This window comes from Nycticebus coucang, chromosome 3 (genome assembly GCF_027406575.1).
Source record: "Nycticebus coucang isolate mNycCou1 chromosome 3, mNycCou1.pri, whole genome shotgun sequence".
NCBI lineage: Eukaryota > Metazoa > Chordata > Mammalia > Primates > Lorisidae > Nycticebus > Nycticebus coucang.
Window position 1 is genome coordinate 106,945,052 of NC_069782.1, and position 18,992 is coordinate 106,964,043.

Sequence of the window (18,992 nt, forward strand, 5' to 3'; positions counted from 1 at the left end):
AAAAGGGATTGTGCAGATATGATTAAGATAAAGATCATGAGGCAGGGAAGTGAGCACAGGTTATGCAGGGAAACCCACTGCAATTACCACGATCCTCAGAGGTAAAAGAGGGGCAAGGGAGGGAGAGTCAGAAAAGGAGAAGTTAAGACCAAACCAGAAATCCAGCAAAGCAACATAGACTTACAGGTACAAGATTGCTGGCTTTGAGGTTTGAGGAAGGGGCCATGAGCCAAGGAATACAGGCGACCTCTAGAAGATGGAAAAGGCAAAGAAATGCATTCTCCCCTAGAGCCTCCAAGAAGGAACTCAGCCTTGCCAACACCTTGATTTCAGCCTAGTGAAACTCATTTCAGACTTCTCACCTCCAGAATTGTATTAATAACATCATAAGTACGTGCTGTTTTAAACAACTTCATTGTAATGATGATTCATTACAGCAGCAATAGGAAATTAACACAGCCTTTAATTCTGCTTTACGCTAGAAAATCTGGCAACCCCCCTTCCTCAATATTGGGACATTCCTGGAATTCCTAGCCTGGTTCTGGCCTTTGTAAACAGCAGAGCCAATCATCCCTACATGGATAAAAGGGAGGTTAAGTCTGATTCAAGACAGAACACAATAAGTAACACTGAGTGCTCCTGGCACACATCAATTCATCAAATCCTCTGCACATGTCTATAAAGTAGGTACCTTATGTCTGACTTTCACAGATGGGAAACTGAGGTACAGAGATATTAAGCAATTTATCCAGGGTTCATATAGCTGGCAAGTGTCAGGCTTAGATTTGAAACTAGGAAGACTTTCTCTAGAGTCCAAAATCTAAACCATACTTGCTGTGGCAAAAAGTCCACACCCTGAGAAAGAGGTGCTAGTGGGGAACCCACTTAGGTTCCCGTCCAGGGAGTCACCCCTGAGGCTTGCTCTGAGATCACAAACAGCTGTCTTTTCCCCTCCTCTAGAGCCCACAGAGTAGCTGGTGGGAACCCATGTTCCAACTCCATTTCTGGAATACGATCACTGTCAGAACCCAGAAGCTTTCCCAAGCTGCTTAGAAGGGACTATTCCAGAAAGAGCATCCCCTCACAGGCAAATTTCTCCCACAGGGCAGCCTTTTTGCAGAGCCCCAGAAAGAGACTTGGTCACCTCCCTAGGTGGCCAGGTGGGTGCAAGGGTTCTATATGACAGAGCACCTACCACCCTCCTGGACACTGCCGGGCAGCTCTGAAACAGGAACCAGACAAGAGAAGATTGCAACGATGTGGCGGACAGCTTATTAGAAGAGTCAATAATTGAAAAGCACTCAGAACATTGCCTGGTCCACAGTAAGGCTATGTAAGCACTAGTTTAAGGTATTAGTGAGTTTTTTCCCCTGGCCTTAAAAGTGCTGATGGAAGAGTTATGTAAGGCAGTGCTTCTCCAATGCTAATATGCACACTTTAAAAAGCAGGCTTGATTTGGATGGTCTGGGATAGGGTGAAAGATTCTGAGTTTCTAACAAGGGGATGCAGATACGGCTGATCCACAGACCAGACTGAGCATCCAAGGTGCAAGAAACTGATGGCCTAGACCAGAAAGCCAACCTTGTTGTGGGAAGGGGCTCTGAGTGTCCATGGTAGACTCTGACTGCAGCTCGAGGTCTGGCCTTACAAACTTTTCTCCCTTTCTGGGCAAGTGGTTCTGGGCAGGAGGCATAGCCTCAGCCTAGCCAGGAGGGTGGCAAGGGGCCATTTCCACTGATGCTTCCAGCCACTTCTCAAGCACGAACGAGGTCATTAGCCAGCAGGCTAAGGAAGAAGTTGACCAGGAGCAGCTTAAACCCTTCAAAGCCTCTTATTTCCCACGAGATAAACAGCAAGTTGCTTGGGATTCACACCATGTCAATGCAACTCAAAATCCTGATCTGTTTTGCATCAAATACTACCAGCTGTAAACAGATGACCTCCCTCCTACTTGATCAAATGATTTTTACCATCACTAAGAAGTCCTTCCCTAGACTGTCTCATGTGCTCAGGCAACAAAGAAAACCACACCCCTCTTAGACCCTGGGAACCCTTTTGTGTCCCTCTAGCTCCAAAACCCTCGCTTCTCAGAGTGTGGTTTGTGGACCAGCAGCAGCAGCAGCACCCAGATGCTTGGTACCAGTATAGACTCCTGGAATCCATCCAGACCCGCCGACTCTGAAGTTGCACTTAACAAGATCCCTGGTGGTTGTGAGCATGCAGAAGTCCGAGAAGCATTGGCCTGTGCCATTTGATTTATACGTTTGGTTCACTGTTCTTGCTCAACCCCCAGCTCAACTTTCCTTTCCCAAGCGGTCGGCCTGACCTAGATGCCGAGTATAAATTTAGCCTCGTCTCCCGCTCTGCATGGTTTCCTGTGCTTTCGGACGCTTCTGGTCCGTTCCACATCATCCTCCACCAGGGCAAGTTCTTCAACCCCATTCTGTCCTTAAATTAACCTGAGAAGGTGTCAATAGCCCCCATTTCAGAATCTTTGCAATAATTTTTTTCTTAATGAGAAATCATTTGCTTGAAAGGCTTCTAACTGTGACCAGGACTGCACAGCACAGACACATGGTGGTATTAAGTTTCCACTCAGCCCCTGAGATGGTCCCCACCTCAGGAGAAGGAATCTGCCTTGGTGGACAAAGAAGGGACGCCACTACTTGTGGACACCCCTGAGTAGAGTTCCTGTATTTGCTGCACCTCGGATTGTAACAGGGAGAACACAGCAAAATTACAAACAGCTGCTATTCCTCCTGACACAAGAGCCAGCCTGGCCCAGGTCATCCCGGGGCAGGTGGGATTATTCTAAGGAGTTGCTTTCAGAAAGGAGCCAGAGGAGGGTTCCTTTAAGGCCCTGAGGTCCTGAGGACACATTTCTAACTTAACCTTTGAGTAGTGAAAGATCTTAGTCATCCTTTAACACTGCCCTGCTCTATGAGAACAGCCTTTGCAATACTTCGCTGGGGCGTCTTAGCTTATATTTTGTTTTTTTAATCATGTCTATCAGTTTCTCTCAGAACCTAAAAATACTTGCAGAAACTTGTAAAATAAATAGACATTCTACTAAAGAAAATAAAAATGAGTCCACCAAGCAGAGGTGATTACTGATAGCACTGGGGTCTGTTTCCTTCCTATCTTGGTCATGTACAGCTAATATATACACTCAATTATGTTGTATATACTAATGTATCTACGTACCAACAAATAGAACATTTTTTATAAAATGGAATCACCCCATTGAGCAATGATTTGCAACTGGTGTGCCACAGTTCACAGTATGCTATGAGAGGATCTTAGGAATGCATGAAAAAGTTTAAAGATCATTAATTAAATTATTTTCAAAAGCAGTTCAAAACACGGTATGTATATTCCTTTTTTTAACTCTATTTTTGACCAACATAATTTAAGTGTGCCACAGAAGTTTAACTATAAGCTCAAGTGTACTGTAAGATTAAAAAAAAAAAAGGTTGAAAAACACTGCCATAGAGTTTTATACGCAGCTCTTTATCATAATAGATGAGTGCGATCTTGTGTCATTCAACATTCTTTGAAAACATTGTTATTCACATAGTGACATTATCATATAATTCTTCTCATTATTTACTTAGCCATCCTTTCAATGTTGGTGATTCGTTTGGGTTTTGTTTTGTTTTTTATTTGTTATTTTTAATTTTTGTATCTTTATGTGTGGTTTAATAAAAATGGTTTACTAAAATCTTTCATTTATTGTGCAAACATTAATTGAGCACATACTAAGTGCCAGGGACCCTGTCAGGTGGTGTGGAGGTGGAGGTGACTCCCCGGGGCCTCAGCGTCTTGTGAAGAGACAGGAGGTGAACAGACCTGCACAGGGTGCAGCAGGCCTGTACCACACAGAAGGATGCCCAGAAATGCATCCTCTCTACCATAAAAGTAATTGCCACTTACAGTCTGGGGCTGGTGACCCATGCCTATAATCCTAGTACTTTGGGGAGCCAAGATGGAAGGATCACTTGAGGCAGGAGTTTGAGACCAGCCTGAGCAAGAATGAGACCTCATTTCTACAAAAAAAAAAAAGAGAGAGAGAGAGAGAGAAAGAGACAGAGAAAGGAAAAGAAAAGAAAAGAAAAGAAGGAAAGGAAAGGAAGGAAAGAAAGATTAGTAGGGTTTGGGGGAAACGCAGATAATCCAAGCTACTTAGAGGCTGAGGCAAGAAAATTGCTTGAGCCCAGGAATTTGAGGTTGAGCTATGATCATGCCTGTACTGTAGCCCTGGCAACAGAGCAAGACCTGTCTTTAAAAAAAAAAGTGTCACTGGGTGGTGCCTGTGGCTCAACGAAGTAGGGTGCTGGCCGCATATGCTGGAGGTGGTGGGTTCAAACCCAGCCCTGGCCAAAAACTGCAACAACAACAACAACAACAAAAAGTGTCACTTACATATATGTCTTTGTGAATGCCAACTCTTTCTATGATAGTAGTCTATGATAGTAGTCTATTTTTATGACATTTTCCATATATACCATGCTTTTAATATCAATACACAGTTTCCCAAATCTCTTAAGGTACCAATAATCTTCAGCAGTCCCCTACCTCACTTAGCACATCTTTTCCAGTAGATTTGGAACCAGTGCTGGGAATGGAGAGCATGGATAGAATCCATTACCCTGGAGAGCAAGGCTGGAGAAGACTGGGTGGATAGGGTGAGTTCCAACACACGGGCAGGGCTCCAAGTAGGACTCCAGATCCAGCACAGGATTGGCATGCAAGTCAAAGCCAGCAGCCCATTACGGGGGAAATGGGATGTGAGTAAGGGGAACAGGCTTCAGCTTATCCACGTGCTTTGAGTCCCCAGGGTCTCACTGCACATCTGCACACCAACTCAGCTCTCCACCACTGCAGCTACAAGGAAGCAACCACTTACTAGTGTACCCCCATGCTCTTTATAGACACATGACCTTATATATTCTGATGTGGTGTTCTTCTTGCCACTTTAGGATAGATAGGTCCACGCCCTTCTGGATGTAATCAGATGGTTTCTCCGGGGGCAAAGGGCTTCTACTGAGAACTTAAATGTGTCATTCCTATCGTCCATCTCCTAGAAAGGGATATCCCCTCAGACAGAAAACAGAATTTAGACATTAAACCTTAGGTGAGAAGAAAAATCATAATTGTAGTAATAACGAAATTAGGTAAGAGATTGCTATGTGCCGAGTGCTATCATAAGTGCTTTACACGTGGCAACTCATTCAAAGCTCACTAATTTAGCAAGTAGCTTTCATTGCTTTTATACGTTAGATCAACAAACCAAGACCCAAAGAAGTTAAGCCTAAGGTCAACCAGCTAGTCAGTGGCAGAATCCATCTCTCAGGTTCTAATTATTACATCACACTACCACCCTAGGGATCTCAGCTCTTTCTAAGACTTGGAGTTGAGAATCTGGACTTCTAGGAGTCCTGACATGCATGAAAGAGCCCCCAGATGGAGTGGGACAGATGGCTCCTGTCACTAAAAGGAGCTAAGCCAGCTGTCTTCTAAATTCCTGGTTCCTGAATCACGTATTTCTGTGCTCATCCTCAGACATCCTGAATCAATTTCCATAGGCAGGGCCTGGAAGCAGTATTTTTATTCTCCCCAATGACTTTGTTGCACCCAACCGAGGAAGCAGCATTTAGGAGCCCTATTATCTGATTGTTATTCTGTATAACCGTGTCCCTTCTGTTTTCAAGCATGTCATAAAATCTTCTCAGAGAATTGGGGCCACCCACCAGCCAGGGCAGAGAAAGCAGAAGCAGCTAATGTGGACTCCCCACAGGGTGCATGAATCTCAAAGGATGAGATTTACAGCCACCATAGAAGAACTAGTTGCTAGACCTAGAGCAGGTCAGAGCAGTCTGGACTGACAGAATCCGACTGGAAACATGCCCCTCCACAGTGATCACACTCTCTTCCCCTTGAGTGGAATTATGTGAAAGTGGCAAGTTCTACTGCTCAGCCATTTGTCTTACCACGGGCACCCCCAAACACAACCCCAAACTGTCTAAGAGTCCCAGTTGAAATCGCATCAACATCCACTCTTTCTCTAAGTAGATTGGAATTTACATATTTTACAAAGTGGTCCCCATAAAGAAGGTGGATTGATTAAACCTAAAATATAAAATATTATAATATAAAATCATTGTACGGACAGTCCCTGAATTACAAACATAGTAATTACATGTAAATCACTCTTAGAATCAGAGCTATTACAGGTAATAAGTAAATGTACCAACTTACATACAAATTCAATATAAGAACAAACCTACAGAACATATCTTGTTGGTCACCAGGGACAGCCTGCACATCATGATGCCATTTGTGAACCCACCCTTCCCTTTGCCAGCACATTCTAACTATCTGTAATGAGTTGAATTGTGCCCCTAAATAATGGCCAAGTGTAAACATGATCATTACAAAGGATGTTTGCAGGTGATCAAGTCAAGATGAAGTCCTTAGAGCAAGCCCTAGTTCAGTATGGTATCCTTATAAAAATGAGAAGTTTGGACACAGAGACAGACACGGGGGGAATGACACATAAAGATGAAGGGCAGAGATCCACGTGATGCATCTACAGGTCAAAGATCGCCCCAAAGACCGCCAGCAAACTACCAGAAGCTAGTCAATAGGCCTGGAACACATTGTCTCTCTGTCACAGCCCATGGAAGCAACCCTGCTGACCACACTTTCATCTCTGACTGTGGCAGTCAGCTCTGGAGGCAATGCATTTCTATTGTTTAAGCCACTCAGTTAGTGGCACTATGTTACAGCAGCTTCAGTAAATATGCCCTTACATGACCCCAAGTGAGTATCAATCAACCGAACAAGTCATACACATGTAACAATGGACCCTTTAGCTAGACCAATTCTAAAGGGCTTCCAGCTTTGAGAACTGCAGATGTTAGAGTCAAGTATTACAGTACATATTTTTAATATAATAAGACAGAAAAAAGAGATAGACAGGAAATAGCAGTTCCAAAATTCTTAACAAGTCATCGGCTGGCACCACACGTTAGGATGGGCACATACAGATAGGAAACTCCAGGTAAAAGTGAGCTCCAAATCCCAGCATCTTCATCTGATAAGCTCCACGGATTACACGTGAGGTTCCTGAACTTCTTTTGTCCCTCTGGCCCAAGTCCTGCAAACTCTAGGAAAGTAGGGACCTTTGCTTATTATTATATCCTTTATACTAGTGTCTGGTATATTTGACCCTCATCATTTGTTCAATAAATATTTTTTAATGAATGAATAAATGAACAGCCTCTTTGACTATGTTCCTTTAAGTCCATAATAAATTCTTAGCCATTTTAGATCACTGGTATCCAAGCTTGATTACGTACCCTTTATACATGTCTATTCATTATAAACATACACCACTCTGCAATATAAAGTATACATCTTATCTGAAAGATGGGATGAAAAGTAAACATAGTTAGAGGTTCTGTTACAGCTTTTAAAGATCCAGCGGACTTCTTATGTACCCCTGAGCATCCTCAACCTTACCCACTGCTACAGGTCTTATCATTTCATGACAAAAAGGGCAAAAAAACCACGGACCCAAGGCAATGAATGAGAATGAGAAGTCCCTTAGGCCCAGATGGCATCTCCTGCTCACATACATCCTTCGCTACTCATTTGGCTTTCTGGGATAGAAAGGGGCAGAGCCACAGGAGGAAGGATGCTTCCTTTCAAAGGAAAAAGGACCACAGGTCCCAGGTAACCCACATGATCACACCCATGAAGAATGTGAAGTGTATGATCAAGTGATTTGTTAAACAAATTTCTTCAGCTATTGTGCCTTGGAAGACCCAGGAGGAGGTCTGGCTCATGTTCCCTTGGAACAGAGTTTGTGAATCATACAAACGGGAAATACTACATTATATGATTTAATTTGTGTAGGCTCTTTAGTGTCAACTAGAAGAAGGATTCTTCCCTTTGTCCACTATCCTCTTAAGTATTATATACCAACTTATTTCATCATGAGACTCTTTCCTATGACTTCTTATTAACATTTCAAAAGAAATTATTTTGGTTTCAGATAACCAGAGGAAACAATTATCTGGAAGTATTAAATAACTCTCATTGGAAACAATGAATTGCTGATTTAAATATAACTAAAAGTTTCCTTTCATTCACTTGAGTTTAGCATATAATGACTTTCATCCAACAAGTTTTAAGGACTTTTAACGAATTTGTCATCAATTAAATTTAGGTCCATGTCAGAGAGGTTACACTTTAAGTTCTGAATACATAATGAATCAGGACGTAAGGAAAAATAAATCGAAGCAAAACATTTACTTGTGCTCACGATCAAACATAAAAGAGAGCTGATATTAAATTAGAGTGCCCATGAGAGAAAAGAAGGGAGGGAGGGAAGAAAAATCCAGACAAATGCTGGTGAGTGCAATGAAAGTGCGAGTCCAATACGTTTGTAGCATTTTATTTCATTGAAACAATTCTTTTGCAAAACGATTTAACAATATGTACCCAGAGCCAAGAAAATGTTCTACCCCCTTTTACTCACTAATCCCACTTCATAAAAATAATTTAAAACCTGGACCCTGGACAGGAGATGAAGGAAGACCCTTTCTACATGAGCATTGAGTGCGTTTGCACATTTAATTGCAAAATAGTGGGGACCATCTAAATGTTTTATCCTAGACACTGCTAGTAAGTTAATTTGGGCCCAATTCCTAAAAGGAATACCATGCAGCCATTAAAATTTTAAATTAAAATGTGGGATATGTAACAACATAAGAAAATGCTTATTTTATAAGTAACAAAAAAGCATGATGCAAAATTGCATAACAATATGAAAACCATATGCTCACAAAGGATTGTAAAAAGAAAAGATGAGGTATTGTAATAGGCTGGTAAGATTATAGCAGACTATTTTTCGTTTTTCTAAAACTTTGTCATGTTTTCTATGACTTTTAGCTTTTAAAAATATTTTTAAGACCATAAAAACCATTTGCTGCCAGTATACCAATATACTACCCAAGAAGCTTCCATATACATTTTTAAACTGAAGTGAATTCCCGACAGGGTACAGAGCACATTTTTCAAACATTCCTCCCACTCATCTGTAGATACATTAACATTCTACTAAATTTTCAATGATGCCAATTATCTTTGAACTTGAAACGTATGCTAAGGCTCTTAAATAAATATAACCATTTCTGGTGCCCAACACGATTATTTTAAGTAATTTTACAAAATCCATTCCACTTTTGCTGCACCTGGTAATTAAGTTCAAACATCCTGAAGAAGAAGGCCACCTCATCTCCCCGAGGCCCAGAAAGAATTTGAATTGCCATTTTAAGCTTCCAATTAGCTCACAACATAAAATTACAATTTACTTTTGATATTTTTTTTCCTCTGGGGCTAATTTTTTTTTACCACTCTTCTAACCCATCTTGTAATTATGCCGGCTCAGTCTTATGCAAAACATCCCCTTCTTTCAGGCTAGGTTCAGCTAAAATACAACCTCACTACTTAAGTCACCATCCTATTTAATAATACCTGTTTCATGGAAACAACAGTCTCTCTGTGCTTCTGGTAAAAACTCTCCACTTAACATCTCCAGGTCTTCACCCCAACCCCTCCCCCTTGTCAACTAATCCTTAATGAAGCTGTATCAGTCTCAAGCAGGATTGGGGGGTGCCTTATTTCTAATATCTGTTTTCATTTCTCTAAACTGGTTTCCAAAATGGCCTCCATTGTGATTTAAGGGCTGAAGGCAACAATTAAAACTTACCTTCCTATTGCTTGGAAAGCAAGTAGCCCTGGCACTACGGCAGACCAATTTATTGGGATATTACTTTCTTCTGTGTGTTTTTCTTGAATTCTTTCCTCCCTCCTATTTTAAGGGGATAGCCAACCCTCCTAATTCCTTGACTCAGGGATTCCTACCCCCTGTCTGGAGAAGAAGAAATCTGAAGCCTGTAGAGGCAAAGTATTTTTTTAAGTATTTAAGTCATTAAAGAGGTTAGAAAAATAGCGAGAGAGATGAGAGAAAACAGCTCTGGAAACAAGAGTAAGGAGGAAGACCATGTGACCCCCACAGCAGAGCAGTTACCTGGGAGACTAAGCCTCAAGAATTCTGGGAGTTCTTTCTTCCTCTCATGATTCAGAGGACTCCACTTACTACAACCACTCACCAAACTATATACCAGTGGTATATGTATTCATTAAAGAACACCCTAAACAACCATTCTTGTGAATAATATAATGACTTTTAGACCCAAGGGAAAAACTTATCCCCACCTCTTGTTCTATGTCTTGAAATTAACTGCATCTAACTGCCAGGAAATTTTGTGAGTTGTCATGCTGACAATGTCAGAAATGGACACTGCTTTGAAGTGTGGGGAGAATTGGAGAAGAGGAAGAGTTTAGGTGGGAGAAAAGACAAATTAATTCATTTGTCAAATGCTTTCTCCTAGTTAGTATGAATGCAATAGAATCTTGCAAATGAAATATTAATTCCCAGCAGTGCCAACTATTTCTTTTTCATTTCTTCATGTCCTAATTTATAGCTACAGAGCAAGCCAACTATTAGAGAAGTATTTCAAATATTTGCACATTGTAGCTGAGAAAGATTTTATAATATTAAAGAATTCATGCTACTCTTAAATTTTTTACACATGGGTCTACATTGTTACATGCACAAATGTGATCCTGATTTAATGCCAAGGCAACTAGAAAGACCTTGAATCCCTTTTTTAATTTAATAAGATTGTATTTAAATTTCAAAATTCATTTAAAATTTAAGCTATATTTATGCACCTTTGATTTAAAATGTTTGATATTCATTAACTATAATATACATTTATGTCTTATTTTAATACACTGTTTAAAAGTGTATAAGTAAAATAACTTTAAAAAGAGAAAAGTATTGTTACTTTTAAAAAATTTACATTTCCCTAAATCTATATTTTTGGAAGAAAATATATACACATTTTCTTTTTTAAGCCCTGGGATCATTACTACCAATAGAACATATGTTTTGTGAAAACTTCGACTATAAAATAGTGATTTTTGCTGACATAAATAAAAAATACAATTTATGGAATCATTACATAATTTATGAGATGACATGTGTCCATTTTGTTACTCACCTAATTATCACCAGCCTACTAACAGAATGTTCAATCATGCTCATAAAAATTTAATTCATTTGTCTTTGCTTATCTGACAATTTTCAATGATATAAAAACCATAGCTTTAAAAATATGTCTTGATTTTGTCATTATGAAGGTACTTTTGTCACATTAAAAGGACAGATTACATTTACTTACCAGTTTGGTACCTTGGCTTGCTACTTGATCATGTTTAGACACAGGGTATGCAGGCTCCATCTCTGCCATTGCCGCAGCCCTAGACGTGTTAGCCAAGGGCCTCCCAGCCAACCGGTTTTTTGGCACAGACAGACAATAGAGTCTCTGGCTGTAATTGGGCCAGTCTCTCAGCCCAGCTGATTGCAGTGAAAGATCTGCTCTTCCAGAGCCTGGGATGGAATCTGCTCCAGCTACACCTCACAAAGTGTGATGACAAGAGTCATTCCCAGAGGCAGATCTAGTTTTGTGCATTTGTTTTTTTTTTCCAGTTTGTGGAGTCCTTTTCAAGAAAGGAATAGATTGGCCCTGTATCAAGGCTGGCAGTTTGCTGAAGCTGTCGGTTTCCAGCAAGAGCTTAAAGAACTGTCTTTCTATGGTCTATTGGACATTTCAGAACTTTGGAAGTGTAATTGCAATTCATTAGAAAGAAACATCAAAGTTGTTAGTGATAGATGTAGGCTAGTATTTATTTGTAGTCTTCCTTCTGGGGTTCCAAAATATTCATAAGATATTATATCTATCTCAAGATCCCTGACTTAAGTTATTCATTAGAATTATAATGCTGTTAAATCTTAACTGTAAACCTTCCAAAGTTATCGTGAGTTTTCATCCAGAAAGAAAGGATGATTCTATACTAGAAAAAAGAAAAGAGAAAAGGAATAGAAAATTACAAATACAAAATTGTATATTGAGAGGAAATATTTCAAATAAGAAAATGAATAAATCACAGATCCAAAAAGATCCAAAAAAACTAAGAAATCATCACAAATCGTCCCTGGAGTGTCTCTACAATGTTTTTTCCTACTCTATATTTGTTGGCTGAATACACTTCAATCACTACTTCATACAACAGTGACTTCGAAATGTCATTTTTTAAGGAAAATAGAAAATCCTTCCTCTAGCACAGTTGAGAAGAATTTGGTTTGTTATTGTTATTGTGTTTTGTTTTTTTTCTGGTTACTGATAGCTTTAAAAGATTTCAGTTTCACAACTTGTTATTTTTCTTGTCTGTCTGTTTTTATGATTATGGGCAAATTTGGGACCTCTCAAATTTTCATATGACCTGGAAGATTTCCAGACGTTCCAAGTTTTCCTGCCCAGGGATTAAACTTAAATACCCCTTTAGTTGATGACATTCGTTAGCCACTTTGCTATGGGTGTCCTTTTGCTGACATCAGGACAGTTGTCACTGGCAGTAGCAGCATTGATGGAAGTTGGGGATTTTACGTTAGGATGCCGGCAGTAAATGAACTGTCATAGTAGTGACTGTGGATTGCATAAATGTATCCACTGAAATTCAAACTAAATGTATTCCCAAAACAAAGTTACCTTCAATTTGGATTCCAGCATGTGCCTATATAGCCCTTCCAAATACCTCAAACACAAGGGAAGGTGTAAATGAGGAAGCAGAATGAAAAAAGGCAGTAATCTTAACCAGTTAAGGAAAAAGTATGCCGTTTTTGCACATTTTACAACACGCAAGACTTTCTGATGAGTTGATAAGGCACTTCCGGAGGCCTGAGAAGGGGCCTGTGAGGAGGAGCAGCTTAAAGTCTTGAGTTGCCATCGTTTCTCCGTATATCCACGGAAAGCTTGTATATCGGGTGATTTCTCAAGGAAAATTCTGATACTGGAACCTGAAGAAAGGGAAATGGATTCCGACAGGCCAAAACAGGAGCCTCCACTATGATCATTTCAGTTTTCCCTCTTTCCAAAAAGTAAGTCAGGTTTTTGTTCTAGAAACAAATATTACTTCTACGAAACATTTTCGCTGCTCTTAATTATAACAACACCATGGTTTTACTTTTATTCTTTTTTGGTTTGTGTCCCATTCTTATTTGATCAGGTCCCGTCTCATAAGGACCAGCCCAAATACCACCTTCTGATCACCCTGTCCTAGAGTTTTCAAGATTAGTTCCTCAGAACACTGGCCCTTTCAGATACTCTAATTGAAAAAAAAAAAAAAGGAATGTGTTGTGCAGTCAAAAGGGTTTAAAGGAAATTGCATGATCTCTTTCTCTCGCCCCCTCCCTCCTTCTCTCTCTCTGTCCATCTCTCCTCTCCACTCTCTCTCATTTTTCCACTCAAAATGCATATTAGCATTGGGGTTCTAAGTACCACAATCAGAGAATACTCAGTATTGAGAGCTTGCTGTATACCAGCCTGTTCTGAATATTTTCCATGTCTTATTTCATCTAATCCTCTCTACTACCTATGAAAAAGATTGGTTGTATAGATGAAGAAAGTCTAGGGGTAAGTAACATGACCAAAATCCTGCCAAGAGTAAGTCAAAGAAACAGGATTTGAACCTAGATACTCTTAGTCATCGCCCTGTACTGCCCATTTAATTTTGTTTCAATCAGGGCTTCCGACCATATTTAATCACAGACCCCTTTTCTGTATCATTTTTTCTGAAATCACACATAAAAATACAGTCAGATGCCATATACCAAGATGCATACCAATGATGGGCTGCATATACAATGTGGTCCTGTAACATTATAATGTAGCTGAAAATTTTCCTTCACTTAATGACATCTTAATGACCCAGTGTAGGACTAAGTATGTTTGTGTCATAGTTTTTAACAAAAAGTTTAAAAAGTAGGGGTAATTGCTCTTGTGATTCTCCCCATAGGCATGGTATTTGGAAATAAACATTTTTTCTTATTAAAAAGAAAAAAAAAATTGAAAGAAAGTTTAAATAGTAATAAAATAAATGAAAAGTTTAAAAATAGAAAAAAAGCCTTATAGACTAGGATATAAAGAAAGAATAATTTCCTGTAGCTGTATAACAATAATTTCCTATAGCTGTGTTTGTGTTCTAAGCTAAGTGTTATTATAAAGGAGGCAAAATATTTAAATAACTTTAAAATTTATAAAGTAAAAAACTAAGCTAAGGTCATTTATTTTTCAAGAAAATAATTTTATTTTTACAAATTCAGTATAGCGTAAGTGTACAGTGTTTGTAAAGGCTACGGTAGGGCACAGTAATGTCCAGGTCTTCATGTTCACTCACCACTCCCTCCCTGACTCACCCATAGTAACTTCCAGCCCTTCAAGCTCTGGTGATGGTAAGTGCTATTCAGGCATACCATTCATTTATCTTTTAGACCATGTTTTTACTGTACTTGTTCTATATTTAGGTATGTTTAGATGCAGGAACACCATGCTGTCATGATTGCTTACAGTATGCTGTCTAGATTTGCAGCGTGGGAGTGACAGGCTACACCATACAGCCTAAGCCTGGAGTAGGCTGTACCATCAAGGTCCACTCTGTGATCTCACAATGGCAAAATCATCGAGTATGCATTTCTCAGAAAGTATCCTTGCCCTTAAGCAATGTATAACAGCTAACCCAAAGTACTGCTGTCACTGCTATACGGTAGGGGCCCAAACCCTTCCCAGTCCTACCCTCCCACTACCAAAACCTTCCAGCAACCTATGGAATCTTCATCCTCCTATGCCAGTATAAAAACAAGCCTCTCACCACTCTGCGTGCAGCTGCCATCTTTGCCCAGCTGGGTCTCATCCCTTTCATCAAACTGGGCCTGAACCTCTCCTGGTCTTGTCTCTGGGTACACTCCCGAACCCCTTTTGACTACATACCTCAGCACTGCAGTTGTGCCACTCTCGGGCCTTGTCCCACTCTGTCACGCAGCTTTTCTTCTTCTCTAGGAGGTTTTAAACATCTTTTTTTTCTTTGACACAGTCTTACTCTGTTGCCCAGGTATCAGCCTAGCTCGCTGCAACCTCAAACTCATGGGTTCAAGTGATCTTCCTGCCTCAGGTTCTCAAGTAGCTGCTGGGCTAATTTTTCTATTTTTAGTAGAGTTGGGGGTCTCGCTCTGGCTCAGCCTGGGCTCAAACTTTTGAGCTCAAGGGATCCTCCTGCTTCCGCCTCCCCAAGTGCTAGGACTACAGCCACATGAGCCATGTGCCTGGCCTGTAAACACCTTTAAATTGCCCTTTCTCTTAGCTTATCCCTCATGCCTCTCATAGTATCTGACATTATATTCTAGTATACTGTGATGATTCCATAGTATCTGACACATGGAAATCAATAAATATTTGTGAACTGAATGTACATCGATGGCACTTTAAACTTTCCCAACTTATATTTCATGATAAGAAAGAAGAAAATCCACCAAATTAAATTCTAGAAAATAGAAGCCTTCATACAACCTTTCCAAATCCTTTCATAATGCTCCACTTCTGTGTTGGCCAAGTGAATGAGGAAATTAAAAAGCAACTACAAGCTGTTTTAATAGTCAGACTTAACTTCATTTTGGAAACAGTGCAGGGAAACATTACTTTTGAAGGCTCATAACCAAAAAAGACTGGAAAACATATTAAACAAACTCAAGAGAGAATCATAGTCTAATATTTGGAGCTTTGAGAGAAAAAATATACAACAGCGTTCTTTAAAATATCTAATACTTTTCTAGCATAGGGACGCAAAAACTATTATTCCAAATGACAGCATCTCAACTGAGGTTCTTTTCCTCCAACCTGTAACAAAAAAGAGCACCCTCAGCATGTTTTGTTGTAAGAGCTACCAGTACAGAAGGGATTTTAATTTCAAAAAACTCTAGTTCAAATCATGAGTCATCTTCTCCATTTCAATCACAATTCTGGTATGCTTTTTATTGGATAAAATGAATATTTGTGACTGCAAGCCAAAAGAATCTAAGCAAATGGGCACATTCATTTTTAAAAACTTAAGCACATGTTGATACCAACATAAATAAGCCTGCCTAGTTTTGCAATATTTTTTAAGAAAACAAAATGGTTTCTTAAAACTCCGTTAACCCTGTCATAAATGTATCAGATATCACAAATCCAAACTGCACTATTTTAGTTGCAAGAAGCCAGCCCAAATATTTTATTTGGGTAGCTCTGAAAACTAAAATCCTCTGGAGATGGCAAGTGTTGACTGAGCTGCCTGCCAGGTAAGATCCCACCTATAGAACCAAATTCATCCCCTACATGTTCTCCAGAATGATTTTGTCTTTGCCTTACAAGAAGCCATTCACTGGCTTTCAAGTACCTTCAGAAGAAAGTATAGGCCAATCGTGTTCTTCATGGCCTGAACCATGCTTTCTTTTTATTTTATTATTTTGGTAGTTTTTGGCCAGGGCTGGGTTTGAACCCACCACCTCTGGCATATGGGGCCGGAGCCCTACTCCTTGAGCCATAGCACCACTTCATTTTTATTTTTTTATATTTTATTTTTTATTGTTTGGGATTCATTGAGGGTATGAAGAATTAAGTTATAGTGATTGCATTTGTTAGATAAAATCCCTCTTATAATTGTGTCCCACCCCCAAGAGGTGTGCTATACATCGTGACCCTCATCCTCTTCCTCCCCTCTCCCTGCTCCCTTAATCCCCTAACCCCCGCCTTGTATTAGATCATCTACTGCCTTCATATTAGAATTGAGTACATTGGATTCTTGCTTCTCCATTCTTGGACTGCTTTCTTTCTTCTTTTTTTTTTTTTTTTTTTTGAGACAAAGTCTCACTCAGTTGCCCTGGGTTAAGTACCATGGTGTCATAGCTCACAGAAACCTCAAACTCTTGGGCTCAAGCAATTCTTTTGCCTCAGCCTACCAAGTAGCTGGGACTACAGGCACCCTCCATAACACCCAGCAATTTTTTTAGAGATAGGGTCTCGCTCTTGCTCAGACTGGTCTTGAACTCCCAAGCTCAGGCAATCCACCCACCAGGGCCTCCCAGAGTGCTAGGATTACAGGCATGAGGCACCACTCCCAGCATGAACCCTGCTTTCTAATTTAGTCTTGCTAAAGACTACCTTCTCCATTCAGAACCATTTTGAGTTTCCTGGATATGCCATTTTATTCTATACCTCCATGGTTTTGCTCAAAATGCCAAATATCCTCCTAATTCTCACATTTCCTTTCCCCTCTTTTGATTCTTCCTGCCTCTTCAGTTTCAAAACTACTTATCATTCAAAACAATGCTTAGCTTAGCAATTACACCCCTAGGTAACATATCCAAGAGAAATGAAAACACATCCACACAAAAACTTATACACAAATATTCATAATAGCATTATTCATAATAACCAGAACATAGAAACAACCAACTGGCCATCAGCTGAGAAAAAGATAAATCAAACGTGGTATACACACACACACACACACACACAAACACACACACACACATATATATATATACACACATATACATATATATCTCCGTATAGATTATTTGGAAGATTATTTGGCCAAGAAAAAGGAATGAAATACTAATACACACTACAACATGGATGACTCTTGAAAACGTTATGCCAATTACAATGGACCACATGTTATATGATTTCATTTACATTAAATGGCCAGAATAGGCAAATCTTTAAAGCCAGAAAGTAGATTAGTGGTTGCCTAGGAGTTTGGGGAAATGGGAGGTGATTACTAACAAGCATGAAGTTACTTTTTAGGTGATAATAATGTTCTAAAATGGATTATGGTAAAGGTTGCACAATTCTATGAATATATTAAAAGCCATAGAATCCTACATTTTAACAAGTGAATTTTATAGTATTTAAATTACCTCTCAGTAAAGTTGGTACAAAATATATTGCTTATGTATCAACACCTCTGCAGAACTCTCTCTGGTTTCTCTCAACAGTCTGTAACTCCATTCTCTGATTGCTTCTATCTTTGGTACATGAATTTTATCATCAATGTATAACAATTGACAGCAATCATTTTGCCAAGAACTTTGCAGCCAATATCTTATTTAATATTTTCAATACACCTGTGAGCTAAGTATTACTATATTGATTTGCTATTAGACAGGTCTTTCAGTCCTTTGTCACTCGGTAAGACTATTCTCAAAGACAGAATTTGCACAGTTTTAATGTGGTCCAAAAGAATTCTTTTGTTTAATCCAAAGTCACAGTATTTTTTATAATTTAAATTAGTTGACAGTATTTTATAATTAGGAGATTTTTATATAAAAATCCACTCTGTGAGTCTGTCTTAAAAATGAGAGAACCGAGTGATAAGATGTGACCAAGGCCTTTAAATCTGGGAAGCCCTCTCTAACTTGCCATAGTCCTCACTGCTCCCCATTGAGTCATATTCAGCTCACTTTACTAATTTATGCCACCTGCCAGGTAACCACTGTCCCTGGGCAAGAACCATGTCCTCTTCGTCTTTGCATCCCTAGCACCTGAACTGCACCTGCTAAATAGCATGGACACCTTAAATGGCCTGAACTGCTACCCCTCCACTATAATAGATGAGCTGGGTTTGGAGGCATGTTACCCCTCTTTCTCTTTTGGGTTTGGAAGCTGCTGGGTTTGGAAGCTGCTACCCCTCTTTCTCTTTTCATTTTACTAGCTAATAAATCCCCAGAGTACAACCCTTAGTTAAAATCATTTCAAGTGTCTACCAAACATTGGCCTTCCAGAAAAATAAAAGAAGGTAAGATCTCACTCACAAAACCATTAGAAAATGGTACCAAACTGCGATGGTTTGAATGTTTGTCCCCTCAAAAATTCATGTTGAAACTTAATCCCCAATGTGGTAGTAATGAGAGAGGGCACCTTTAAGAAATGATTGCATCATGAGGGCAGAGCCCACATACATGGATTAATTCATTTATGAAT

General features: G+C 39.6%; 1 non-coding gene and 1 pseudogene across 1 annotated transcript; both read left to right on the forward strand.

Annotated features, from left to right (window-relative positions):
• Positions 1–2,330: 2,330 nt before the first annotated feature.
• LOC128581081 (ubiquitin-conjugating enzyme E2 W-like) overlaps positions 2,331–18,992 on the forward strand; it is a 42,476-nt pseudogene continuing 25,814 nt past the window's right edge.
• On the forward strand, positions 11,658–11,793 carry LOC128582878 (small nucleolar RNA SNORA2/SNORA34 family). Its single transcript, XR_008379300.1, has one exon. It is a non-coding gene; the product is annotated as a small nucleolar RNA SNORA2/SNORA34 family (small nucleolar RNA).